The sequence below is a fragment of the Gopherus evgoodei genome, chromosome 7, assembly GCF_007399415.2.
Source record: "Gopherus evgoodei ecotype Sinaloan lineage chromosome 7, rGopEvg1_v1.p, whole genome shotgun sequence".
NCBI lineage: Eukaryota > Metazoa > Chordata > Testudines > Testudinidae > Gopherus > Gopherus evgoodei.
In genome coordinates, this window is record NC_044328.1 from 73952929 (window position 1) to 73979878 (window position 26950).

Sequence of the window (26950 nt, forward strand, 5' to 3'; positions counted from 1 at the left end):
AGGTTGGTTGTTGCATGGTGCCAGCAGGTTGATTCAGAGAAGGGTCGCTGGATGGGGAATCAGAGATGTTGTCAAGGCGTGTGTATGTCTTCCCCTGAGCTAGCACAGCACCTAGTACAATGGAGCCTCGCTATAGTAATGAGGAGGATTGGTTCCCAGGTCACCAGCAGTGTGGTGTAGGGCAAGGATGTGTGTATACCATGGCACAGCTTTATTTACACAGTGGCTCAGTTGTGTTCAGTCCTATGTAGGTTCAGATGCCTTTTTAATGGAAGGTTTACTACCTGCATGAGCAAAATAATAATTTCTCGATGCTTTATTGGGCAGTGTAGCCCCTTGAGTTATCTCAATTAAATGTCTTTTCAGGCCTAACAAGACAGGGTCAAAATTTTTCCATCTAAAATGACTGTGGATGAAAACTGGGCTTTTTTGAAAATGAAAATATTCTGTGAAAATTCTTCTTGGGTTCAAAATGTCCCATTTTTCTCTGTGAAAAACCAAAACCTGAAAAATCTGTGATTTCTTGCAACAAAAAACTGAAAATTTGTAGTGAAAGCTGAATTTTTTTTTTACATTTCCCATAGAAAAATATGGAGAACTTATGCAGGAAACCCATTGTCATTGCTTTCTGAATTCTTCAAAGAAAAAAACTTACAATTTTTCAGCAAGTTCTAGGCCTCACTTTGAGCAGATGCTAGAATATTTGGGGTGCGGTTTGGAGATTCTTCTCTATAAACATCCCTTTGTAACTTCAGTTTGGATGAAATGCAAAATCAGGTCCTGCAAGATGTGGTCATTAAGGATTCTGTGGCATGTTTTGAAACAGGAAGGCTGTTAGCCTCAGTGTCTTGGCCGTAGGCCAGCTTGGGTAATTACTTTCTGCTGGCCTGTATTCCACCCTGCAGTTCAAATGGAAACATTATTCTCCACTTGCCTTCCTAAAAACACTGCTGCACGGCGGGTTGCAGAATGGCTGACACATTTCCACCCCAGAAGTAGCTGCATTTCAGTGACGGAGGAAGCGTCACCCGTGTGTGTTAACATTGGTCATGCAGTTTGGATGAAAGGTACTATGGCAACATACCTGATATGATTACTGGAACAGATTTTGGCTGGCGTAAATCAGCAGAGCTCTCACTGACTGCAAGCTAGCTGGGCCGATTTCCACCAGCTAAGAATCTGGCCCTTGGTCAGCTTTTGGTCCTGTAAAGAGGTGCTGGGTCTAGTGGTGCCATGATGAATGCAGCCATGGATTGAAGCTGTTTTATCCTTTCAGCAGCATGAGCGCAGTGCAGGGAGGAAGGGGCGAGCGGGGAGGGAAGAGCTGTGTGGGCTCCACAGAGCTGGCACCGACAAGAAGAGGGAGGACTTGCTGGCAGGCTTGACCCGTGCATGTAATTTGTAAAGAGCAGTTTTTACTCCAGATCGATGCTTTCCTCGGCACTTTAATGCACCCCATTGGTGTCCTTAAACTCTAATGATGCAGTCTGTGAGAAGCTGCCATTTATTTCCCACAGATGGGGTGATAATTATTGACAAGATTGTAACTAATAATTAAACCCATTTGCTCCTTTAAACAAGGTGGTGTGAATTATTTCCAGGGGATCTTTCGCAGGGCTATGGTCACCCTCTTCTGGGGGTTGGAATTCTAATGCTGCCGAGAGCTAGGCCAGGTGAAGGGCACTCTCTGGGATTCCCAGGTCCTTTGCCGGGCCTGGGACCTGCTCCCCCAGCAATGGGATCCCCCACCGACCCCATTTGTGGCGTTGGTCTCTATCCTTCCAGGCTGTCACTGTGCAGTTCCATTGCTCTGACCCTCAAGGGCTGGTTGTCGCCTCCTATCCCAGGGATGGATCTGGCCCTAGCTGACTCAAGTCAAAAGGCTGCCCCAAAATTCAATCCCCTGTCCCCCTGCACTACAATTGCTGCTGCTTTCCCCCTCCATGCAAGAAGGTAATGTGGTCTAGTGGATAGGACACTGGGATGGGACTTAGGAGACCTGGTCCCAGCTTGGTCACTGAGTGATCTTGAGCAAGTCACTTTGTCACCCTGTGCCTCAGTTTCCCCACATGTAAAATGAGGATAATGATACTTCCCTCACTTGCAAAGTGCTTTGAGATCTAGTGATGAAAACAGCTTGGAGCTATTAGCATTATACTCCTTCCCCTAGGACAATGAACCCATGGAATGCACCAGGAAGTGAATTGTGATTCAGAGAACCACAAACTGCTCCCAGGTTCCCCCTTGCACCAGAGGGAAGTAATATACCTTGTGCAGCTCACTGCCCTCTCTGAACCAGCCCAGCTGGGGCACTGGGTATATGGGGAGAGAGTCTGCCACACCTCACCCCTTGCCTCCCACTTCCTGTTCACCGGCTCACTCCATGATGCACAGATCAGCGGAAGGGGTAGCCAATACACAGGAGCACGGGACTCCAGATGTACCTGTGCTCCCCTGTGCAAACATACAAGGCAGCTCATGATTGTCATGTTTTGCACATACATGTCACATTTTGCATATATGTCACGTGTACATCTATGAATTGTAATACGTCACAGGGGCCACTTTCATATTAGCTCCCATTGGCATCAGCGCATGATCTCACCTCAGGTTCAGTGTCGGAAACCAGCTCCAGTACTTATTCCAATCCCCCTCCTAGGGCCCGATAGGGCAAAGGGTTGTGGGTAGATCTCTAATCTCAAGCAAAACCTCTCTCTTAGGCTAATCTTGCAGGTTGGAAAGAGCTTTACAGGTGAAAGCCACCTATAACCTGCTAAATACTATTCTGTCCCCCCCAGCTGCCACTTAGCTAAGCAGTACAGAAGCAGTTTTTCTCACAGGCACCATTAGTCAAACATTTACAAAATTTAGTTTTGGGATGAAAATTTTTGTTGACATTTTAAATTTCAAGAGGAAGCGAAAAAAAACACAAAAAAAACTATTGAGGGATTTTTCATAGTTTTGTGTCTATCTCATTTTGACCAGCAAATGAGCTGCTCGACATGTTTGGAACTGAGACATTTTGATGAAAATTTGTCTGAATTTTGACAAAAGCAATGTACAAATATTTTTTTCAACTAAATGAATTTATGCCCCTGAGCATTTTGTTCCTCCTCTCGATTTCCACTCCAGTTCATTGACGTTTTCCAGGCTATGCCGTGTCAAGAGATGAACACAATATTTGCACCAGTACACTGACAATGCCTGTTGTCTCCCTGCTCTTTGAGAGACTGCCTCATCTGCTGCATTGTCGCATCACAAATTCATGTCTAACTTGCTGTCCACGTTTATCCCTAAGTCCCTTTCAGAAAGGGCAAGTTTCACAGGTCACCCAAGCAATGCAAACGATTCCATCCCAAAAGTACTATGCTGAGTTGGAGAGGGAGGATGGTCCAGTGGTTAGAGCAGTACATTAAGCTTTAACACCAACTTCCTGCATGGCTTGGGCAAATCATTTTGTATCTCAGGCCTGGTCCACACTATGCTGTTAAACCAATTTTAACAGCGTTAAATCGATTTAATGCTGCACCCGTCCACACTACATTGTTCTTTATATCGATTTAAAGGGCTCTTTAAATCGATTTCTGTACTCCTACAAAACGAGAGGAGTAACACTAAAATCGATATAACTATATCGATTTAGGATTAGTGTGGACGCAAATCGATGTTATTGGCCTCATTATTTTACAGGAGCTACCCACAGTGCACCGCTCCAGAAATCGACGCTAGCCTCAGACCACGGACGCACACCACCGAATTAATGTGCCTAGTGTGGACATGCACGATCGACTTTATAATATCTATTTTATAAAATCGGTTTAAGCTAATTCGAATTTATCCTGTAGTGTAGACATACCCTCAGTGTCTCTGTTTTCCCATCTATAAAATAGGGGGAAGCAGTTCCCTACTCTCAGCGGTGTTGTGAAGGTGAATGAATACATTAAAGATTGTGAGATGCTCAGATCCTTCAGTAACGGCATCTGTAGATGTGCCATAGCTAGACTGCATCTGTCTGTTTGTGTTTATTCACGTTCACCATGTCTCTATGGCGCCACCTACCCACACATGTTTATCTGGGGACCAAGCTGAAAAGTTTTGGGTCTAAGGCGGAATTTCCCCAATGTTTAGGGCTGTTCAGAGTTGAGGTTTTGCTCCAGCCACTTCCTACTTAGTATATACAAATTTGCTCATGGACAGAACCCAGCACAAACTCCTTCATCCCAAAGGCTGCTCTTGAAGTTTCACTGCTCCCTGGCTGTGGGATACCCAGGGTGCATACTGCAATTATGGCATGTTTTATGGTTTCAGTGGGGGCAACCCTAGAAGTAATTTGGCAGAGCGCCGGGAAGGTTGGCACAGCCTGTGCTCAAGTTAACTCGGGTACATGTAGATGAGCTGCAGTCCTCCTTGGGATTGCAGTATAGACATTCCCCAGTTACAGAGGTGCCACACTGTCCCACACTCCCCATCTATGCACAACTCCTATTTGTTGTAACACCAGGCCTGCTTCTGCATGTCTGCCCTGGCCTCCATGCTTAGATGCAAAGCCAGCATGTACACTGAGCTGTTCCCTGTTATTGTCTTTGCCAGTAAAGGCAGAGGGATGACCGTTCCAGTAAAGGCTGAGGCTGAAGTTTGACCGCTCTGTTGCAACTTTACAGATATTTTGCAAACAGCTTGCAACAGAATATCCCCCGCCTCTTCGGGGAAACTCGGCGAAACCCTATCTATAGTTTATTTAACCTTATTTGGTAGACGAGAAGCCCCATATACCTATCAGCGATTTTGACACTAGATCTTGGGGGGCATCACTTTGGGTATATCTGTCCTGCCCACAGTTTGGCAGGCAGAGAGAAGAACGCACCTGAGTCACTTGCACCTTGAGTGCACCCGTAACCGAGCCTGATCACCTCGAGGCCTCTCTCAGCTCTCGTGTTTCAGTGGAGCTTACGCATCTGCCGGCCGTAATGTTTTTGCATTGGTTTGTATTAGTAAGTATGCTTTGTAATTAATTGTTTTTGGAAGTTAACAGGATTTTCTTTTGGGGTTTTCTGTATATTGTGTCTTTCTTTGTATGAGTATATTGTGTGTTTCCTTGTATAAATAGAGTTGTTAGTCAATATTGTTTCTGTATCACTAATAAACCATTAAGGTAAAGCCATACGTCTCAGTGCCTGCACGCTCCCAACACTGTGCCACAACTGTTCCCCCTCTAAACATCCAAAAACAAACCTTTTTCATTCGGTCACCCCTGCAACCTGGTAGATAACAGGTGTGCATCTGACTACTTGGATCCTCGCATACTATCGGGTGACTAACACCATTATGTGTGGAGCACTGCATGTCTAACCCACGCACCTTCTGGATGTGGTGTTCTGTCACAGCTAGTGGCGCTGAGACCACTTAGAGATATAAAATGAGTCCGCTCTACAGCCTTAGCTAACAGCCCGTTGGCTTTTAGTTCATGCAATAGAGGCTTATGCACTAAGCCCCAGAGGTCCCAGGTTTGATCCTGCCTGCCGACTGAAGGGCCCTTAAAGAGAAACTGTAAAATTCCTGTAAACGGGGCATGCGCTGAGTGTTGGGGAGAAGGGGTGCACTCCCTCTCCAGAGCTAGATTGTTGGACACCTTACTCAGTCACATGGGGGAAGGGAATAAAGCCCCCTCAGTCCCCTGCTCAGTTAGTGACGTTGGCCACGGCATAGGTGCCAGAGGGAATTACCCCCCTGCAAACGAGCTGGTTGGGAGGGATTGAAGAGGGGCAGGTTGTAGAGGGAGCCCTGACTCCGTGTCTACCCCCATCGCCCATTTGCCAGTTAGAATAGTTGGTGGTGGATAAGCTACTCCATGAAAAGGGTGAAAAACCGTCCCCCCTACCCCAGAGCTAGAGGGATGGGCAGGGAGGGAAGTTAGTGCCTGTGAGGGACAGTGTTAAGTGAGGTCTCATTTAGCACTTAATGACTTTAGTGAGGGCCCTCTGGGTGGGGAGTGAGTACCTCCAGGAGGTGGGTCAATACTCACAGAGAATCTGTGCTTTCATAATGCAGGGGGTTGGGCATGGAGATCGTGTCTGGGGGTGCCAGTCTGCTCACTGTCAGCAAAGAGCTACGGGCAAAGCCAAAAGCACTGGGGTCCTTCCTGCACTGGGAATGCAGGGCAGGGTGTTTGGGCATGGGATGGCGAGTGCCCAGATCAGCACTGAGGGGCAGGTTGGGCAGCAAGGAGCAGGGCTGCAGCACAGTGACGTTCAGCGGCCTGGCAGGGAGAGCTCCCGTTGCCTGGTGTATGCTTCCAGGGAAGGTGTAAATCTAATCTCCATGCCAGGGTCCATTAGCGTTACAGGGGAGTACTGGCTATGCACTCATTCCCCCCTGCCTCCTGGATGATAGTGTACACCCCTCTGCTGTCCCCTGCAGGGCACAAAGGAGGCTGCACAAGCATTCTGCAACGTCAGCGTATAACAACCTCATAAGTCAAGGGACCCTCCGCAAATCTGTGAGCGGATTTTTACAGTAAGAAAAACACCCCATGAATGTGCCTATAATTATTAGTGTCTCTCTTAGGGTGTGTCTACACTGCAGTCCAAGGTGACCAGCACTAGCTTGAATCTAGCTAGAATGGCTAAAAGGAGTAAAGAAGCTGCAGCAGCACGGGCAGAACGCGGGCTGTGTAGGCTGGTACGTACTTGCATTGCTGGCCTGCACCGGGGCTTGTGCCCTCACATCTTCACTGCTATTTTAAACCATGCTAATGAGATAAAAAAACACATAGATATGCCTAACTGAGTGGCAATCAACTCTCCGATTGCAATGTAAACATATTAGTTTTGCCTCTGGTGCAATAATATCTCTGGCTTTTGACTTGATCTGGTGGGGGTCTTCTCTTTCCCCCATCAAACTGGCATGACTCCAGAGGCTTATGACCTACACCTGTGCAAGGAAATCAGAATTAGGCTGTTAGACTCCATATCTGTCTGTCTATCTACCTGTCCGAAGGGCCTGACTGTGGAATAAAGGGTTTATTAGCATGTGTTTGGGATGGCAGCATTAGTCGTCAGCGAAGCATACAATTGTCCCCAATATGTGTCAACATAATCATAAAACCCTTGGGCCACCTCACACCATCCTGTATCAGGTATGTGCAATAAATATTAACAACATGGATTTTATCTTGAAATGTCCTGGCATTATTTTTCTATCTTCCCAACTGTAAAGCAGGGCTCCTTTAGAGCCCTGAGTGGAACAGTACAGGCCATGGAGAGAAAGGAAAACAAAACCTCTAAAACATACCTAAAATGGCTTGCCTGCTGATTTGTCCTTATCTTACTCAGTGTGCATATTGTACGTTCATCTTCTTCCTTGACAAAGTATGTGGGAGTTCCAAAAGCCAAATATTTCCGCATTCTGGGCTCTCTTTATTCGCTCTCTCTGTTTCTTTCAACCTCTTCCCCCAAGAAATTCCACATAAAATGTTACAATAACAGACGGTTGCTTTACATAAGCAAGCCCTCACCTCAGCTGTCTTAAATCAACTCAGCCAGCAAAGACTTACTCATGTGCTTAACTTTAAGCATCCCAATGAACTCAAAGGGACGACTTACAAGTTAGTTGTACACATACATCTTTGCAGGGTCATGGCTATTTAGTGAAACAACTCAAAAATGGCTGAAGTGAAGCCTGGCTAGTTTTGTACATCTTACTTAGAAATCAAGTTTTGGGAAATCAGTTCATTTGTTTAAAAGAGCACTTAAAGTAATTCCTTAACAAATCCATGTTTAGCTGGAAGGTGCTTTGCAAATATCTCCTTAAAGGAAATTTCAAAACAAAACAAAATTCAAATGAACATGTTGAATTTCACTTTAGTCATTGTTAAAAATATTGAGCTAATTTTTGCCAAATCTGGATTGATTTTTAACAGATTAAGGAACATCTAAAAACAACACTTCTAACTTGAGGGTTTGTGGGGTTTTTTTAAAGTTATCCAAGCTTAGCAATTCTGATTGGAACATACTGGCAAAGTGTAAGCCTTCCTCATAAGTAGCTTAATCAATTCCACTGAAATTTGCAAATAGAATCACCATCAGGCCAAGACCAAGCCTGGAAAATGCCAGCCAGAAAGGAATCCATTTGAGACAGTTAAGAGTAGCTGGAGAACAGAATTAGAAAGGAAGCTGGAATTATTCTAGTGGTTGTTCGTGATCATCTGGCATATCTGGCAACAGGGGTTCTCAAACTTTTTCATGGGGTGAACCACATCTTAATAGAGAGATTTTCTTGTGGACATCTCTACTGGCCTTCTCAATTGTGAAGACTATCCGCCCATCCATAGGCACAACAGAATATGCCATCTTGTTGGTTACTATAGCAATTACTTACATGAAAATGTAATATTAGGAAAGCAATTGATGTATTTTTTTTCTTCTATTCTAAAGCAGTTTAGCAGGTAGGATTTCCAGCACCAGCTCTTCGCAGGCCAGTGGCAAGGGCTCTGTAGGCCCCCAGTGGTCCACAGGCCAGTTTCAGAAGCAATGTGCTATAATAATGTATCCCTAACCATGCTTTATACCAATAAGTAGGCTATAACCCTGTCAAGGTGTGCTGGTGACTCTATAAACCATGAGACCTGAATGGTCAATGGTCGAGTGGTTTAACACTGTCACCAGAATACTGAGATAGCCTTATAAGCCTTGTGCTGCATGGCTGGGGATACATTATTCACTATAATATATGGTAAGAAATACCTGCGCAGGGTTTGAAATGAACTGCTTTAGCCACTAGCCAGCATGGCTGATAGGTGCATGGGAATCCGTCAGCATTTCAGTGTGCAACGGGAGGCTGAAGTAGAAATGCACAGAGGGAAATTCACCTCCCTGCAACAAGTAATTAGATTTTGTGCAGGAAATGTATGCAGGGCAGTTGGGGGAAAGAATCTGACTCTGCCCCAGATGTCAGGCAGAGCATGGGGCATCTGGGTAGCCCCTCAGTATCACCACACTGGGCTGGGAATGGGGGACCTGACTCCTGTGGTCTGTGGTTTATGGATAAGTGCCATCACAGATTCAGGAACCAACCTTGCTGCTTCAGCACTTTCTGTCCTCCTCCTCCCATGTGTCCTGTGCAAAGCTGGTGCATAGATAGATAGATAGATAGATAGATAGATAGATAGATAGATAGATAGATAGATAGATAGATAGATAGCTAACCAGGCTAGTTCACTAGGATCTAGGAGGACAGATAGATAGAGATGCCATCTTTACTCATAGAACTTTATTCTGTGATTTGTAAGTTTGTCAGAATCTCATAATGTCCAGAAAGCCTGTGTCTATTTCTATCTGTCACCAGCTCCAGAACTTGTTGAACGGCTTCTCCGGAAGTCATATGTGCATGCGGGAGGAGGATGGATCTCAGAAAGAGAGACGAGAGGATGAGTTGGATCGAATGGCTGCTAAACAGATGAATGTACACGAATTCTGGAGAGGTTATGGCCTGGTGAGGGGTGGAGGGCTAAGTCCCTGTAGCCGCTAACCTTTCTAAATAAAATATTTCCTGTCCCGGTAACATATGCCACCACTACTGTAGACTATGCCCATGTGAGCACCATGGGAGTGGGGTGGGGGCATGAGGAGGGTTTGGGGGATTTCATTAGGACCCAGAGAGGGATGAGGAATAAACAATAGATGAATCTCAAATTGCCTAAAGGGTTTGGTTGAGTTAAAAAAACAACTTGATTGGTCTTTATCAGAAAAGGACCCAGGGGTATCTTTTCACATTGAAATGGTCTAGAGACAATAGCATTGCTGGGGAAGCTATTAGGGAAGACACGGGCCCTGGGATCAGGCATGCTCCCGCCTGGGCTCAGTATCTGGGAGACGGAGTGCCGGAGCTGCGGAATCTGGAGCTATAATGACAGCCGGACTGGCCTTCCCCGCCTCTCTCTGTTCTGGTGCGAGCCCCTGCCCTGGAGCAGTGGTTGTGCAGCACATTCACAACAGAGGGGCCTGCTTTCTGAATGCAAGCCACTCGGCATCCTTCTGTTCTCCATATGGATACATTGTCTGGCCTTTGCCTGACAGGCCCCCTGCCTCCGAGCTGCTCTCCTCTCCCTACTGTGCTCACATAAACTGTTAGTTTCTCTTTTTATTAAACCCCCGGAGTGGACAGTGGGGCTGCGGGCACCAGCAATTTGTGAAGGACGGAGAAGGAACAAGTTTCTGTTGTGGAGCAGAAGCTCCGGTCTTCCCCAGTCCCTCCTGAGCAGGACCTGACTGTATGCACGGACAAAGGGAGGAGACAGTGCGCGTGCTTTGGGGATCCCAACCCGAGGCCAGGGGAGTGCTTCCCGGAGCCCTGTCAATGACATCGCTGGATTGCACTGTGACGCAGCTCTCCCCACTTGAGAAACACAGCCACTGTGCAACACCAACCATATAACTCTGGCTGTGTATAGCACTTCTTTATCACGCCCATCTCATTGTAACATCCACTGCTGACTGTAACTGTATAAAGCAATCCTCTATAACGATCACCCCAATGTAACACCCAATCATAGGTTGTAATTCCAATTGTATAAAGCACTTGTATAGAACACCCACTCCTCTGTAACACCCATTGCAGAGTATCACTCCAGTTGTGTAAAGTGCTCTACAACACATCACTGTAACATCATAGCAGACTGTAACTCTGATTGTGTAATGAGCTCCTTTACCACCCATCTCATTGTGACACACATTGTAACTCTGATGGTGCCAAGAGGACTATCTGAGTGATCCCCACTTTAGGTGAGTCCATAGACATTCAAATCAGGAATGGACTATCTAAGCTAACCTATCAAGTCATACAATGTCAAAGTCCATCGTTTCTAGTTCCAATCAGGTTTGGATAAAATAAGAGGCTGACTGACCTTTAGTCCAAAACACAGAATGAATCTGAACTGACCCAGCTTTAAGTCTGAAAAACCATAGCTAACTTTTCCTTTTCATGTTTGTGTTTTTCTCTGTTACCTGCCAAAATATCCCCGAAAAAGTTCCTCATAGTATCGTCTGCCAGACCAGGGCCAAGATGTGCCGGAAAGCTCATGAGAAAGCCTTTCTTCTTATGAACTTTTTTTGTTCAGCACTGAACATGCTGTCTGCACTCAGTGGATGGTTACGTATTAATTTCAAGCCTGATTATTGGTCAGAAGAGCTTTGCATAAACTAGATCACCCTTCAGAGAGGAAGGATGGTCCAGTGGTGCCCACATGCTAGCCTGCGATTCAGGAGACCTGGATAAAAAATCTTGTTCTGCCACAGACTTTCTGTGTGACATTGGGCTAGCCACTTAGTCTTTCTGTGCCTCAGTTCCCCAGCTGTACAATGCAGATAACAGCCCCGTACTTCACAGGATGCTGTGAAGCTCAATACATTAAAGGCTGTGAGGCGCTCAGATACTACAATGATGAGGGTCACATAAGTACCACGTAGACATCCAGGTTCTTTGGCACTTATCTAAGACTTTTAGAGAACTTCCTGCAGCTTGCCCATCATCTCCTTCAAACATAGATCCTTGATCTCTGCTTTGAATACCTTAAAGAAAAGCCAGCTGCAGCTAGGGGCCAACTTCAAGTAATGGAGGCCAGGGGCAGATTTATCTAAAATATCCATCCCAAGCAAATACCAGGCAATTCCATACAACCTTCTCTTACAAAATACAAATCTGAACACATCTGCAAGTCGTTACTTCAGCCAGATTTCTATTGCTCTGAGTTGCATAAGACTGGGTCTGCATTATAAACATTTGCCAGAGTAGCTGTGTGAGTTAGGGATGTGACAGGGTCTGGTTTTTGACCAATACAGCCATGCTGGCCCAGTGCAGCTTCACCAATAGAAACTGAGGCCACACTAGGAGCTTTGCTGGTATAGCTACAATAGGAAAGTGTTCCTCCTGTACGCATGGCCTAAATCACAGGAGTTATTTTAATGCATTTGGAATCACCTTATTTGGATAATCCATTTTGCCGCCCTCTGGGAAATTCGCATACAGACGTCATCGTTCTAGTCACTTCTGCTGCCTGGGCCCCCTGCTGTCGGATAGAGATCTCAGGAATCAACACGCACCTAACAGGAGGCATGCTCTGGACACCAGAAACAATGGATGGCTTATTCTCCACCTCATCAGCCTGGGTCTAAGGCAATGGACCCAACGTGATTTCCTTCATTTCGAGCTCCTCACTCTTTCATTCCATGCGATGATTTTCGCTCGGCAGGGTGGTGTAGAGTTTAGGGCCTGGGAATCACAACTCCTGGCTGCTGTTCCTGATTTCTGCCATTGGCATTCTGGGCCATCTTGGCTGAACAACCTAACGTCTCTGCACTTGAGTTCTCTCTTCTGTGAAAGGAGGATAAAATGAGGAAATGGAGAGGCGGATTGTGGGTTGGAGTGGGTCATGGTGGGAAAGAATGGGGTCAGAGTAACAACCGGTCTTAGTCTTCATCTCACACCCTTTTGGAAGCCGGAGAACTGCAAGTGACATTTATTCTTGTGACTTTAGGTTGTCTCCCTGGTGTCGGGTGGTTCTGGAAGTGAAAGAACAAAAACGCCGTGAGAACCAAGAAGCACTGTAAATCTTCTTCTTGTGAGATCTTCAACTCCAAGAGGTTCCGGTGACCTCTGGCTGCACATCCAGGGGCTGATTCATCACTTGCTTTACTTGAGTTTTTTGCCAGTGTCCCTAGAACTGGTTGTGAAGTTTTTGATGACAGGCTTATCGTTGGAAAATTCTGTTTGATCAAAACCAAGACTGTTTGCAGGGAAAGAATCAGTTTTGACAAAATTTCCATTGTGAAAAAATTCTGTTTTTCTGTTCAAAACCACTTTTCATTTTGAAATATAAGTTAATTGATGGGGTGGGGAAGGAAAAAGAAAAAAGGTTGAGACTGAAACAAAATGTTTTGAAATTATCAAAACAAAACATTAAGATTGACATGATGTGATGTTTGGAGGTGTAGGGGTGATATTTGGTTTGCAAAACTTTCCAGGGTTTTGACTTTTCCTCCTGATGCAGGACAGGAAAGATTCTTGAAAATTCTTCAGGAAAGAAAAACAATTTCTGACCAGCTCCTGTTTATCTCCAGATTTCTGATTTGAATGCTTGTGTGAATCTGGATAATACAGTGAACAAACAGGCCCAGAAAATTTTGGATGCCTAACTTTTGAGGTTTTCCCATCATGAGTGAACATACACCTGTTGTTTCTTTGCAGAAGATGTAATCTGAAAAAGAAGCCCTGTGAAAAACTCCTTCAAGCCCGATGAAAATATTGCATCATTCCTAAGAGGTATTTTGAGATCAATCAAGAAGTAGAGGATGCCTGTCCCTTAGACCACTGGTTTTTAATTGATCATCTATAGCCAATTTAGTGCTGGTAGAGAGTGATGGCATGATAATCCTAGATATTACATCCTTTGATGTCCACAAACCAGGCTGGAATCATGCAATCTACCTAACAATTGTCAGCACTGCCCTGACGACACCACTGCTGTGGAGTAGAGTCTCCAGGCCCATTCAGCCTTTCTGCTGGGTTTGATATCAGGATGTTGCTGTTCTGGAGGGTGGAGACAGCTGGTCACGGGTCACTCAACTTATTTGGGCAAAGAGACCATCATACTCCTTCCGCTTACTCCACCAAACAGTCATCGGGCATCAGCCTGAGCTCCTAACCCCACAAGGATACGTGTCACTCCCCAGTGATGTCAGGAGCCAAGACTGGGGTCAAACTGGACACCTTGGTGTGATACCCACTGCAGCCTATTACTAATCCCCTGAGTCATCCCATGGCTAATGGGACAGCGATGGGGATCAAAGCTTTGTCTTGTTGGGGGAGGACCATGAGGGTGAAATGAGAATCAGACACAAAAGCTGCTGGTATAAATTGTTGCTTTCAGCAGAGCTGTGTTGACGGACAAAAGCGGAGGATCAGGCCCCAGATTCCCATCCTGGGTCTCAGGCCGAGTACCACTTTGTTCCCCAAATAGTCTTGTTGGCTTCCCTGGGTGCAGCAGGGCCCTGCCCACTGAGAAAGGCTATCATAACCTGCCTCTCAATCAGCCCCGAGAATCTCTGACTCTCAGCGTAATCACCCACTGCACACTCCTCTTTCAAAGGGGACGATTTCCTCCTCCACATCCCGGTGCTTGGCTGGGGAGTGGAGAGTGCTTTATAGCCAGGATCTGAAGATGCCTGTTTGAATGTAGCATGCGCAGGGGTGGGAGGATGAGGGTGGGAGAGTGGAGAGGTACCGACACAGCACTCCTTGGCAGTGATTTATAGACTGGGTCAGGCACAAATTGACTCGTATGCAAGAAATGTAAATGGAATTGAGACTTTTGATGGAGAAGCTCATTTTCAGACTTAAACGCTTTAGATTAAACACACTCGCACACAAATGCTGGCGAGGAGGGTGTTTTATATAATTTACATTACAAATCAATTCATTATCCACACAGGCAGGTTGCACTGATTTTCAAGGATCGGAGATTTGATGAAGAGGATTCATTTCAAGAAATAAACCTTTTAAATTAACCACAAGATGAGGGAAATTTCTTTATTTAAAAAAATGTGCCAGCCCCTTCTTTGTTGCTTTTATTATTATTAATATTATTTTCAATCTGGTTTTGGATCATTAAGGAGGGTCCAGGAGTCACCGATTGTCTTTCGGAGGGATGAGAGCTGAGAGCTTAGGATGCTGTGAATTTCATCGGGCTTCAAATTCATCATTTACTGCAACACAATTTGTTACCCAAGGTGGGCTTTGTGCCCCATTGCAGGTGGGGGAGTGCTCAGGATTAAATGAATATGGACTATCTTCTCCTTTTTGGACCAGGATGGTTACACAGTCCATTGCAGGAGTCTGGAGCAGGACTGAAGGTTGAATGAGGGTGGAATCTGGATTCCTGTCTCCCTCCGGCAGCATGGGTGAGGGCCATCCAGGGCCTGGGTGAGGTGCACTAGCAGAGTGCACGGTGGAGGAGTTCAGGATAGAGTAGCTACTGGTCCTAGGAGAGGGTGATTCTTCTCGGGCACATTTCTGATCCAATGGTAGAGGTGTGAGGGAAACTCAAGACTGAATGAACATGGGTCCTGGCTTCTTTTCTCTTCCTAAGAGAGATCTGGCCCTCTGGAACATAGTTGTTGAGGCTCCATATTGGAGAGAGGAAGGCAAAGCTCAAGAATGAATAAATGCTGACAGTAAATTTCTCCCTCATGCCAGGAGACCATAGTTCTTCATGGACAGGGTTTCAGCATACAGTCTTGAGTGTGGATCCCTGGTCTTCTTTCAAAACCTTGAATGCTTCAGTTGTTTTTCAACATCAGGAAGAAGTGGCCCCTTGGGCTCCATGCTCTCCCGACTCCCAATGACAGTCCCCTGGAAAGCCCAGTGGCCTGGCTGAAAATACAGCCTTAAGTCCCTCCAGCATCCTTTCCACACAGTTCCGGTTACAGAAAGGAGGGAAATTGCCCCAAGGGAAGTCGGGGGGCATGCACAATCACAGCATTATCCATCAAGATTCTCCTTTCTAGCTACTTCTGTAACAAGAACTAAACAGCTGAGCTCTGTTCTTGCTGGTTTCAGACACCTACCTGTTTGACCAAGAACCTACCCATGTAACAGTATTGAGAGATGCTCAATATAATGGCAGATCAACTGCATGCCTTCCAGCACCAGACCACCTTCAGTCTATTGCCCACTGCTTTTATAATAATTATATTATAATTGTCATTTATTATTTTATTAAGGCTGCAGCGCAGATGGGGATCCCATTGTGCTAGAGGCACCTAATAAGAAACAGCTTTACCAACTATACACAAACTACATGCAGAGAAACTCATTTCAGCCACCACTGAAGTGCAGCCACCTCGGGGGAGGAATGTGGCAGCTGTTTCACAGCAACACGCGCTGGTATTTTAGGACAGGAAGTGAAGACTCTTGTATCTCGCTGAAAATGCAAGTGGAATAGAAGTAAGCAGAATGTAATTACCTGAGTTGGAATTTGGCCAAGATATCAGGGTTAACAACCCTAATCTTGCAAAAAATGCCACGGGATCTTTAATGACCACAGCCGGCCAAGACCTTCATTTTACATCTCTTCCACAAGGCGACTGTGCACATTTTAACACAGTTTTTTTTTCACTCTCACGCTGCTAGCATGGCCAATTCTGTGTCCTCTCTTAGGTGCTTACAAACCTGGCCAGCACAAACATGGGGAAGAAAATCCTAAAACACAATCGACCTTCAAAACTTTTCTTTACAGACCAACAAGCAAAAACCCTGAAGGAATTTAACTGAGTTTGTCCAAAGCAACGCTTGCAACTTCATTCAATATTTGCCTGCAAAAAAAAAAAAAAAGCCATTTATTGGGAGACAGTCCTGGCTGGGCATCAATAGGCAGCCAGGTGTGAGAAGTTGAAGAGAAATACATCTCATTAATGTGGAATTGTTTTTAGGTTAATAATCTTGCGTTAATTTTCCTTTAAAATATTGTCTTTGACCGTTAAACGCTTGCACTGTTATAAAAAGAACGTAATAAATGATCTTGAAGCAAATTCTCCTGCCAAATGTCATAATTTATTTGCATAATTAGCTCTTAATTTTAATTCAATATGCAAATCCATGCTTCCTTTAAATTGCAGCAGCCTGTTTCCCGGCCCTGGCTGCCATGAATTTATTGTGACGCGGCTGCTGGAGAAAGCAGCTTTGCTGCCTTCTGGGGATGGCTGAGTGGGGGAGGGGCCCTGCCTGCCACTGGGTTGAGGCACTTATGGGGTTTGGTTTTGTGGGTTTCCTTCCCCTTAGGTTGGACCCCAGCCTCCCGTGAGTCCTTGTCTCCTTTGTCTTCTTCTTCCTTCACTTCTTCTCCGCTTTCCTTCCCCCTTTCTCTTGCAGTGTTCTCTGCTCCCCAGAGGTTCTGGCTAAGGGCAACTGCTCCCTTGACTGCCTCTCTCTCTGCATGCTTCAGCCCCCTTTGCATGCACTTCTCCTCCTCCTGGATGGAGCGGACTGGTGGGAGGGAGCGCGGGACAGGTCTGGAGCATGGGTTCAGTTTGGAGAAGGACTCACCACACATCTGAACTCATAGCCCACAGAAGTCAAAGGAAGTCTTTCCACTCCTCAGTGGGCTTTGGATCAGGTCCTGTTGGAACTCCAGAAGGGCCACAACAGAACCCTCCAGCCTGAATCCAGCGTGGTGCTTATCTCAATAGTGACCCAACCCAAGCCATGAAAGACACACAGCCCTAGCCCCGAATGGGATCCACACCCAATGTCACAGCTCTGCAATGAGCTACTCTTCACTCTGCCAGGCCCAGACTGGAACCCGTTCCTCAACCTTTCCACCTCTTCTCACCCCGTCACACCCAGGTTATTAGCATGGCACCGGGGGCACAGAGCAGGGCTGGGTGAGATGGTGAAAGGCCAGGGGAAATTGGTTTGTGTAGCAGAAAGGAGGGCACCGGCAGGCAGGGGAGCAGGTGGAGTCATGGAGAGGGCATCTCTCTTCTGAGGCAGCCTGTGGAGAGCTGATTTGGTGGCGTTCGAAGAGTGAAGTGGGGAGGAGGAGGCTGGAATTAGCTGTGGGTGATGAAGAACAGAGTGTTTAGCCTGGTGAAGGAGCGAGGGGCATGGTGGGTGAAGGTCGAGCTGGATCTTCTGTGGCAAAGGAAGGTAACTAGGTTTATGAAATGGCAGGGCAAGGCAGACTGTGTGTGGACTGGTCAAAGGAGGCGGGAGATATACTAGAAGGGGTTAAGGGTGAGTACACAAAGAGGGCAGATAGGTGTGGTTAGGGGAGGGGTTGGGTTTAGGGGAGGAGGGCTGGGCACATGGGATGGGTTTGGGGCAGTGACTTAAAATAGACCCCAGCTGGGGTGCATGCACTGCTTCAGGATTAGCATTTGGCATCTTGTCTCCCCCAGGCCGGGGGAGAGCAGACATTTCTCCTTCACCAGCTAGAGCTGGAGTCTCCAGGGTTTGTACCAAACCCTTTCATTCACACAGCACTAAGGTGGAGAGAGGATGTCCTGGGTGTCACACTGCACCTAAGCACAACGGGCAGTGCTTGTCTAATGCCCTTACCTGCCCAGTTAGCTGGCATGGGAAACCATCGATCCTTTCCTCTCTCCTTAACAATGAGGGCTCCAGGGAATTCTGCTTCCCCCTAAAATTATTAACATACAATAATTAAAAATAAATCCCAGCTGGTCTGAAACCCCAGCCAGTTAGTTTGACACTAGAGCGAGTGTTCGTGTCCTCGGGGCGAGAGTCTGCTGGGCCAAACCAGTAAATCGGTACTGTTGCATTCAAGTGAGCTGAGGGTCTGGCCCACAGGCTCCAGTGGAGTCACTCTGATTATAGTCTGGTGTGACTGGGACTGGAGTCTGACCCATATGGTTAAGTCCCTTGGACAATGGGGGAGCAGCCAGGGGCTATACAGGGAACCCTGCCATTGTGTTTTGAACCACCAAGAGGGGAGTCTGAAAGCCTCCTTAAAGAGGGGAATAGGCGAAGTGGGTGATGGAGTAATCTGAGCCCAGGGCTTAGCACACAGGCTAGGGAATTCACTGAAAGGGACAAATTAGCTTAGACAATACCAGATCTTTTTCACCGGGGGGATAATTAAATGTTGCTTCATCAAAGGCGACAGTTTGCAAGCTGCTCTCCCCTGTAACTCTATCGCGTTCACCTCCCGAGCTGGACGTTCAGCACTGGCACTTCTGTCCCTTCTATCACTATCTGGTGCATTTGATCACCACGGCCAGGGAGGGCTAAGGTTATAGACCTCAGGATGAGCCATGCCAGTAGAGGGGTGACAAGTTGGGGGCCTTGCTTGGGAGGAAAAGCTGGCTGGATGGATGTTTAGGGATGGGGGTTGCAGGAAGGAAATTCATAGAGGCTCTGATATCTTATTACAGTCCAGGCGGCCTTAGATCTCTGGAGGGGAAAAAAAAAAAAAACCAACCCCAAACCACAGGCCTTTGTTAGAGCTGAAGTCACTCTCAAGAAATACTGAGAACCAAAGAGAAAAAGGGAACAGCTCAAATTCAGCCTTAAATAATTAAAACTTGCAAAGAAACTGCCCTCACCTGCTTCCAAAACAGGGCTGGACAGAACAACCTCCTTCCAGGAGCCGCTCTGGGAACAAAGTCAGCACAGTGAACGTCGCAATGCCTGGGGGGAGGCTTGGCCTCAATGGGGCAGCTTGGCCACTACAGCTGGGAGCCCCCATTATAACAGGGAAGTACGGGGCTCCTTTGCCCTCTGCTCTGCTCTCTGGAAGCTTTGGGATAGCCAGGCCAATGAGAGGAGCAGAGAGAGGATTTCAGCACGGGCTTGTTACTGTGTTCATGCCCAAACACATGGTACACCGCGCGCACTTGCAGAACTAAGTGTTTGCAGGAAGCCCCTGTATGTACCTGCTCTTCCACTATGGATTTCTGCCTGGCCAGAGTGTGTATGCCGGCTTATGCAGATAAGGGAAGCTGAGTGCTTGTGCCTTTGTGTACAGCTGTGCAGGTGGGGCAGTATAAGCGTGGGCATGGTTGCACCAGGGCATGCACATGTGTGCATCATGTGCTGTGCATGCATTAGGTACAGCTGCACTGGTACAATGTGTTCTGCGCATGTGTCTGGGTCCGGAGTGGATGTGGGGCTGCATTGTGTGTGTGGGTTAAAGTAACATCTGTGGGTGCACATGGGCACAGACATGCCAAAATCTATACACGCAGCAGCCATTAGTCCATCCAGCTCCTTTCTCCTTTGTACTGGATTCTAACAAGGGGGCAGACTGGCTCCCCCTCATCCCAACCCCATTCAAACAGCAGGGCTGAAAAGTGTGACCTGAGCCTCCCAGAGTTTGTGTCTCTAGGAGAGACGAAAAAACAGGCCAGGGAGAAACTCACGACTGCAGGAACTCCTGGGGCGGATCTTGCCATTGTCAATGGAGCTACATTGATCTACATCGGCTGAGGATCTGGCCAAGTGTCTATAGCAGCATACAGGGGGCACCCATTTTCACCCACCTAGCCTTGGTGGTTCTTCCCCCAGTATATAACACATGCTTGTTAGGCACAGAAAAACAGATCCCCAGAAATCAAATCACTCTTGAGGGGAAGGAAACAGTGGGTTTAAATTACAGGGGAATTAGGATACAAGAGTCCAAGCTCCTCCAAAATATTGGTGAGGCTCACAGATCCGCCACATTGGACTCCAGGTCCTTCAACCCTCTTAACTCTTGGGCCACCCTCTGGGCTGCTTCTGCTCTAGTTAATCCTCAAACCCCTCCTCTGCGTCCACCAAACCCTGCATGTGAGGAGGGGCTAAGACTTTGTTTTCATTGGACTATCAGTCCCTGAAATTGGGCAAGCCCCTAGTGTAGATCCTACTTACACCAGAGCACAGCTGTGCAAGCTCTACTCTGGTTGAAATCCCAGTGCAAGGAAGCCCCCATGAGCCAGAAGTGCCAGCAGGAGCCACCGGGGGGGAAGGAGGGGAGAGGGGAGTTTAAGAGTGACACGCCTGCATTCTCTTCCCTACCTTCAGAGTCTGAGGGTGTCACCTTCTTCCTGCTGCCGCTGGACACTCATCTCCAGATCTCCTGCACAGCAGTCTGCTGTGTCTTTACAAAGTCAGTTGGAGCAGAGGACATTCAGAACCTCACAGGAGCAGGTTGATTGCACCCGGGCCCATGGAGTGATGTCCATTCACAACAGCTAAGGACCTAGGCCATGAATACTAGTATCCATGCACACCCTAACCAGAGCAGATGCGCGCTCACTCTCTCAGTCTCTCTCTCACACACAGATGAACTGCGGCTGGCATAACACCAAGAGCTGTGAGAAATTAAGACCTCAGGAAGTGGATCCATATTTCCCCACTTCTCGGTTTGTAAATGTGGTGTTTCTGTTCCCAAGGAGACAGGAGAGGCCCTGGTCTGACTCATAAAAGCTGAGCCCTCTGGGAGGAAAGAAACAAGCCTCCAGGGAAGAAGTCACCCTATGGCCCATGGTATTCAGTCTCATTTGGTGACGTATTGAGCACCTTCATCTCCCATTGATCTCAGTGGGAGTTGAGGATGCTCAGCCCATCACAGGTTGGGACCTTATTCAGAGAATCCAAGGCCAGAAGGGACCATTGTGAGCATCTCGTCTGTTTCTTCTTTCCACCAGGAACCATCGTTAGAGTCATTTCCACCATTCACCCTGGTGAGAACAGTTTCTGCTCTTCATGACCTCATAATAACAGCATGGGATAGGGCCCCAGGACAGCTGGGCTCTCTTCCTGGTTCGGAAACACAACCCCTATATGACTTTGGACAATACATGAAATTGCTCTTCCGTGCCTCAGTTTCCCCATGCTTAAAATGGGGATAACACACTTCTCTTCCTCCTAGAGTGTTGGGCAAGTTTCATTCATTAACATTAGAAAAGTTCTTTCAAAGGCGTGAATGACAGACTCAAATGAAGTGCGTGGTATTATCAGTTGTATGCTGCGCCAGATGTCATAGCTAGAATGAATTTTGCTCTCTGCCATATGTCACTGAATCATTTCTGCTTTTTGATGTACTCTCTGGTTCCCAGCCACCAAACTGAGATCCAGATTTCAAACCTTGCAACATTTGGGGGTGCTGAGACCCTGGGCTTCTGGTCAGTGCATCACAGAGATAGGAGTTGTGCTGAATTCACGGTCAGGGGTATTTGCATAGCAGGTTTTACTTTGGCCTCATGTCTACTGGAATAATGCTGGCTGTGATAATAACATTAGCGTAGCTCAAAGCACTTTACAAAGGAGGGCAGGATCATCATCCACATTTTGTAGCAGGGAAAACTGAGCATGAAGGTGACGTGACTTGTCCAAGGAACCCAGCAGGCCATGGGCAGAATTAGGAACAGTCCCCAGAATCTCAGTCCTGTGCTCTATCCACTAGGCCACCTGCCTCTGTATATTGTAAACCCCTCTCAAGCTCCCTCGGTGTCACTCACACTCTCACAACTTTATTGCGCGTTGTGTGCTGTTTGATGTGTTCTTAAAGCCCTGGCCCCTGGGGCCACATGCTTTCCTGGGACAAGAAAAAGGCATTTTGAGCCCTCCTGGCTGCAGTGACAAGCCCCAAAACATGAACCCTCAAGGCTCCAAACCCAGAGGGCAAATAAAAAGGACCCTGCGTTTATTATTCCTTTTTAAATCTCATAATTTTGAAACCGAAGCTCTCAGGATTTCCGGGACCTGACCTGACTCCTGAGTTCTGAACACTTGGACGGCCATGATTTTCCTAATCAGTAAAGCCTAGTGGCTAGACCACTGGACTGGAGCCGGGGAACTGGGTCGTAGTCTTGCTGCATTCCTCCGAGCAGTTTCTAGCCCTATTCAGAAGTGCTTCTAGGAGTTTCTTTAGATCAGTCAAAGTTAAAGAGAAACAACGGTCTCCACCTAGTCCTCTTGGAGCAGCCCACTGCAAGAGGCAGCATTCAATGTGGTTGGAGACCTCTGTTTATTCAGACTTCAAGGGCTAGGGACATCCAGCCAGTTGCGCAATTGGATTGCCTTCACACGCCTTAGTGCTTTATAATATCTGCCATTCTCCATGCTTGAGTCTGTTTCTGATGCGTGCCATATTCGGCAGCTATTCTGCCACGCTTTCCCGGGCCCTTGCGATAAATGCTGCCTTCTGTCTTGCTTAGTTAATGGTTAAAGCAGTTGCCATGGCCTGCCAATGCTCTTTGGTTGTACCTTTCTCTTTGCCATGGCTGCAGCATGCGTTCCCCTCGGAGCCACCTCTGGCCCCTGGCACACATTCCACCCAACGCCTGTGGAAGTGTACAAAATGTCAACCTCAGCGTAGTTTTTAACCTGGAGTGATAGCTTTACTGATTTGCCACTTTACTACTCTTGTTAATGAATTTTTAATCTTCTTAATGACATTAAACACAGAAAGTAATTAAGGAAAACAAGTTTGAAACTGCTGACTTAAACCCTTTATTCAGAACTATTTAATGTAGAATTAATTTGATTTTGCCCATTATTCAAATGAACGTATTACCTTCCCATGCATTGGCCTCTTTTTTATTATTATTTTTTGTCTTGTTTTATTACATATATCATATAGAGGGTTTGTCCTTTCTCTGGGACACAGCCCGAAGGGTTCTACTTCCTGTTGATGGGGAGGGCCAGCCCGGGGCAACACTCATGTGTCCTGTAAAGTCTCGGTGTATTAGGGAGTCATTGGTGATTCGTAGCCAAGGTAACACATGCAAAATACCAAGTCACTGCCAACTGTTTGCCTCGCAGGGAGAAGCTCGGATTCAGAATTAGCTCAGCTCTGCTGAAATCAGCAAAGCTGATTCACACCAGCTGAGGATCTGGCCCATTCTTTACAAACCACTGGGCCTCCCCTCAAGAGGCAGTATGTGTCAAAAGCATCTGACATGTACCAGCTATAGAGACTGAGCTGTAGCATTCTCTCTCCAAAGATCAGGCACATGCTCCTTGAACCCTTGTAGACACCAGGAGCCAGAATCGCAGTCTCACCAGAATCAACCCTTCAGTGACACTAATGCAGGGGTGGGCAAACTACAGCCCATGGGCCACTTCCGGCCCATCAGACATTTCTACACAGCCCTCGAGCTCCCGCCAGGGAGCAGGGGCTTTCCCTGCTCTGCCTGTCTGGCACTCCCACTGGGGAGCAGTGTCAGGGGCTTGCCCCACTCCGCCTGCCCGGTGCTCCCCAGCCCTTGACTCACAATTCCCTTGATGAGCACCATATTAGGGCATGCAGAGCCACACTGCACAGGCGTGACTTCACCGTGCTGTTTCCAGGCTTGGAACCCCCCCCCCCATGGAGCAGCATGCCCCAACCTCAAGAGCCTTGAAACCGCCCAGGACTGCATCCATCCCAGCTAGGGTGCCTCTGCCTGTGGCGGTTCCTGGTACGGACGCCTTGGTATCACTGCCAGCAGGGATCCTAGGAGTTCCTGGTACTGCCCCTGTAGACCCCTCCCCCTGCACCACACCCCAAATGTCCCCTATTCCCCTACCTTGGTAACATTTCTTATAGAGCCCCCGCATGCTACACTCCATAGAGCCCCCTCCCCCAACCAGTCATTCATGGTTCGTCATACAATTTCCATACCCAGATGTGGTCCTCAGGCCAAAAATTTTGCCCACTCCTGCACTAAAGGAATTATGCAGAGGTCAGAATCTAGCTTGACGCTGTCATACAGCTGATCTTTCCTTTTTCCATCTTGGCTTTTCTGGACCTACATAATTGTGGGACTCGAATACATTGCTGCCCCTTTGGCACAAACGATTCACCAAAATTCAGGCCTTGCAGGGCTGTTTCTGTTAGGATGAAAAATCGGTGCTAGGACACAGGTCTGTTCTCTGTGTCACCTTGTTTATTTGCAAAAAAGATACACAAAGCTCTGTTTCCCCAAACACTGTAGAAACAAATAGCAGCAAAGAGTTTCCTTGCTCAGAAATCCCCATGTCTGCCACTCCAGCAAGCTCTGTCCCCAAGAAGCCCGGCTTCCTTCCAGAATCACACTCCTAATCCTTCTTTGGCTTTCTGCCTCCAATAGGCTCAGCCTGCAGCTGATAATCTAGCCCCTGCACTTGCAACCAGGGTAACCACTCCATCCATATGCTTTGCTCTGACTTGCCACGTGGCTTAGTGCCTCAGACAGCAGCCCCACTGTCCCCAGCTGGTTCTGCTACATAAAGGGTCTTGGTTGCTCCATCTCTTGAGGATACTTGGGACATCTATTGGCTTTAATGAGGTCTGCAATTGCCTTTGGATCCAAGTTTCACCTCATGGCAGCCAGTAGCACCTTTCACCTTGCACTTTATAGAAGAGCACCCTCTTACACAGTGCTGAAGATTCACTGATCCACTTGATGTGGAAAGAATAAAAAAGATGAAGAATCGTAACAGAAATACACACCCAGCCCTCCATCAGATTTGAGCATGACTGGATATGGGAACTGAAATGTAATGCAGTGGTGGTTTTGTAAGGCAGATAGTTTACCTGCAACCAATGCAGATAGCTAGGCAGGTGCTACAGGTATTAAATAGTTGCCATCAGAAGACTCCCTGAATAGAATTGAAACATCCTGAGAACTGCATGGAAAATGTTCGTTAAAATTATATCTGTCTCCAAAATGTTCCTCAGACTGGTTTATTCAGGAATCTACATCTTTAATGTTCCATGGAGGCATCTGTACCATGGCATGGCCATCACAGCGGATCAGACCTGTAGCACCAAACACTAGATACTCTGCCACTTGTGCTAAAGGAACAGAAACTCTGCTAGTGACCCTGTCAGCCTCTCTGGAGTTTGCCACTAGAAGGAGACATAGTTACATTCACTAAGAGACTGATTCAACAGCCAATGAAATTAACAAGACCCTTTCTATGGATTTGGATGTGTGCCGGATCAAGCACAAGCCAGGGTGTTAAAACTTACCTGCAGAATGTAAAACCTGCTTTAACTCACCATGTGCTTTTGCTTCTTTAGCTGATGTGATAAAAAACAAGGAGGAACAGTGAATATTTGGCTACATTTGGGCCATAAAATGCTCCACAAATATCACCTCTTCCCTCAGATGATTTATTCCCATCTGATATCAGAGTGACCAGATCTGTGCAAGAATTTTTGAGATGATATCCATATTCTTCTGTGCAGGAGCTTAGATAGCCCTCATGACCATAGTAACTATCCACCTCATAGTCAATAACAGTCTAGCTTAACACTACTCCCAAGGGGCAGAGAGCACTGGTTTCCCCATGTAATGGTAAACTAAGGCACAGGGTAGCTAAAGGGATTCACCAAAATTGCACAACAGCCGACTTGGGAAAAGAACCAAAGACTCCAGAGTGCCCTAGGTACCAGCCCCTCCTTCATCCCCTCCAACCTGTACCAATGGTAACAGCTGCATTCTTGCTCTCATGCAACTCAAAGTCACTACAGTACCTTTGTGTGTGTGTGTGCGCGCGCGTGCACAAGCACAAGCACATACATCCATAGCCAGAGCTTCACTGCAAACAATAACTCACATTATACACAGAACTATTTTAGCATCAGAGTTTCCTGCAGTCTCAAAGCACTGCCCAGTCTGTTCTTACCCAGCAGTGGAACTTCAGTAACTTGTAACCCAATGGGACAGCACAGTTCCATATTTCTTTTAATGCCCTTTCACCAGAGGTCGACCCACCTCTGACACGTCTATTTTGTGGGCCTGCTCTGCACCCCTTTGCCACCCAGCCTACTTAATCCTTGCCTATATGTGCAGCGTTGACAAAATAGTCTCACTGCATGTCTGGCATTCAGCTTCTACCCATGCTGCTGTGCTGGAGGGGCAGGGGATGCATGGCCATGATCTATGCCGTGCCCTGCAAAGACACAAAGCAAGGCAAAGGAGAGAAGGAGAAAGAAATGGGGCCTTCCAGGAGACACGAACAAAGAGGAGCTGGTCCCCAGAGCTGAGAGAAGGATAGCTATGAGGATATATTGGGAGACATGGGGGCTGGGCTGGGTGTTTCCGTGAGCATCAGAACGAGAAATATGCTCAAAATCCATGTACAGCAACACCTTTCATGCATGTGCTGGGTTTGTGTTCCCCATGAAGGAGCTCTGAGTGAGTGCCCCATCTGGGGGTGCTGGGTGAGCTACGTCTGTCTCATACATGTGCCCTGTCTGCCTTCAGTGTTTGTGCCATGTGTGTTGCATTTGCCATGGCAGCAACACACACTGTCTGCTGTGTGTGATGTGTCTGCTGAGTGCATGGTGGAGGTGCCACATGTGCAGGGGGTGCCGAATGCTCTGCTGTATTCATGCACCAGCCATGAGCCAGGTATGTAGTCCTTATGGTCTGCAATGTGTGTGGCATGTCTGTTGCATGTGCCAGGTTTCTGCTACATGTGGGTA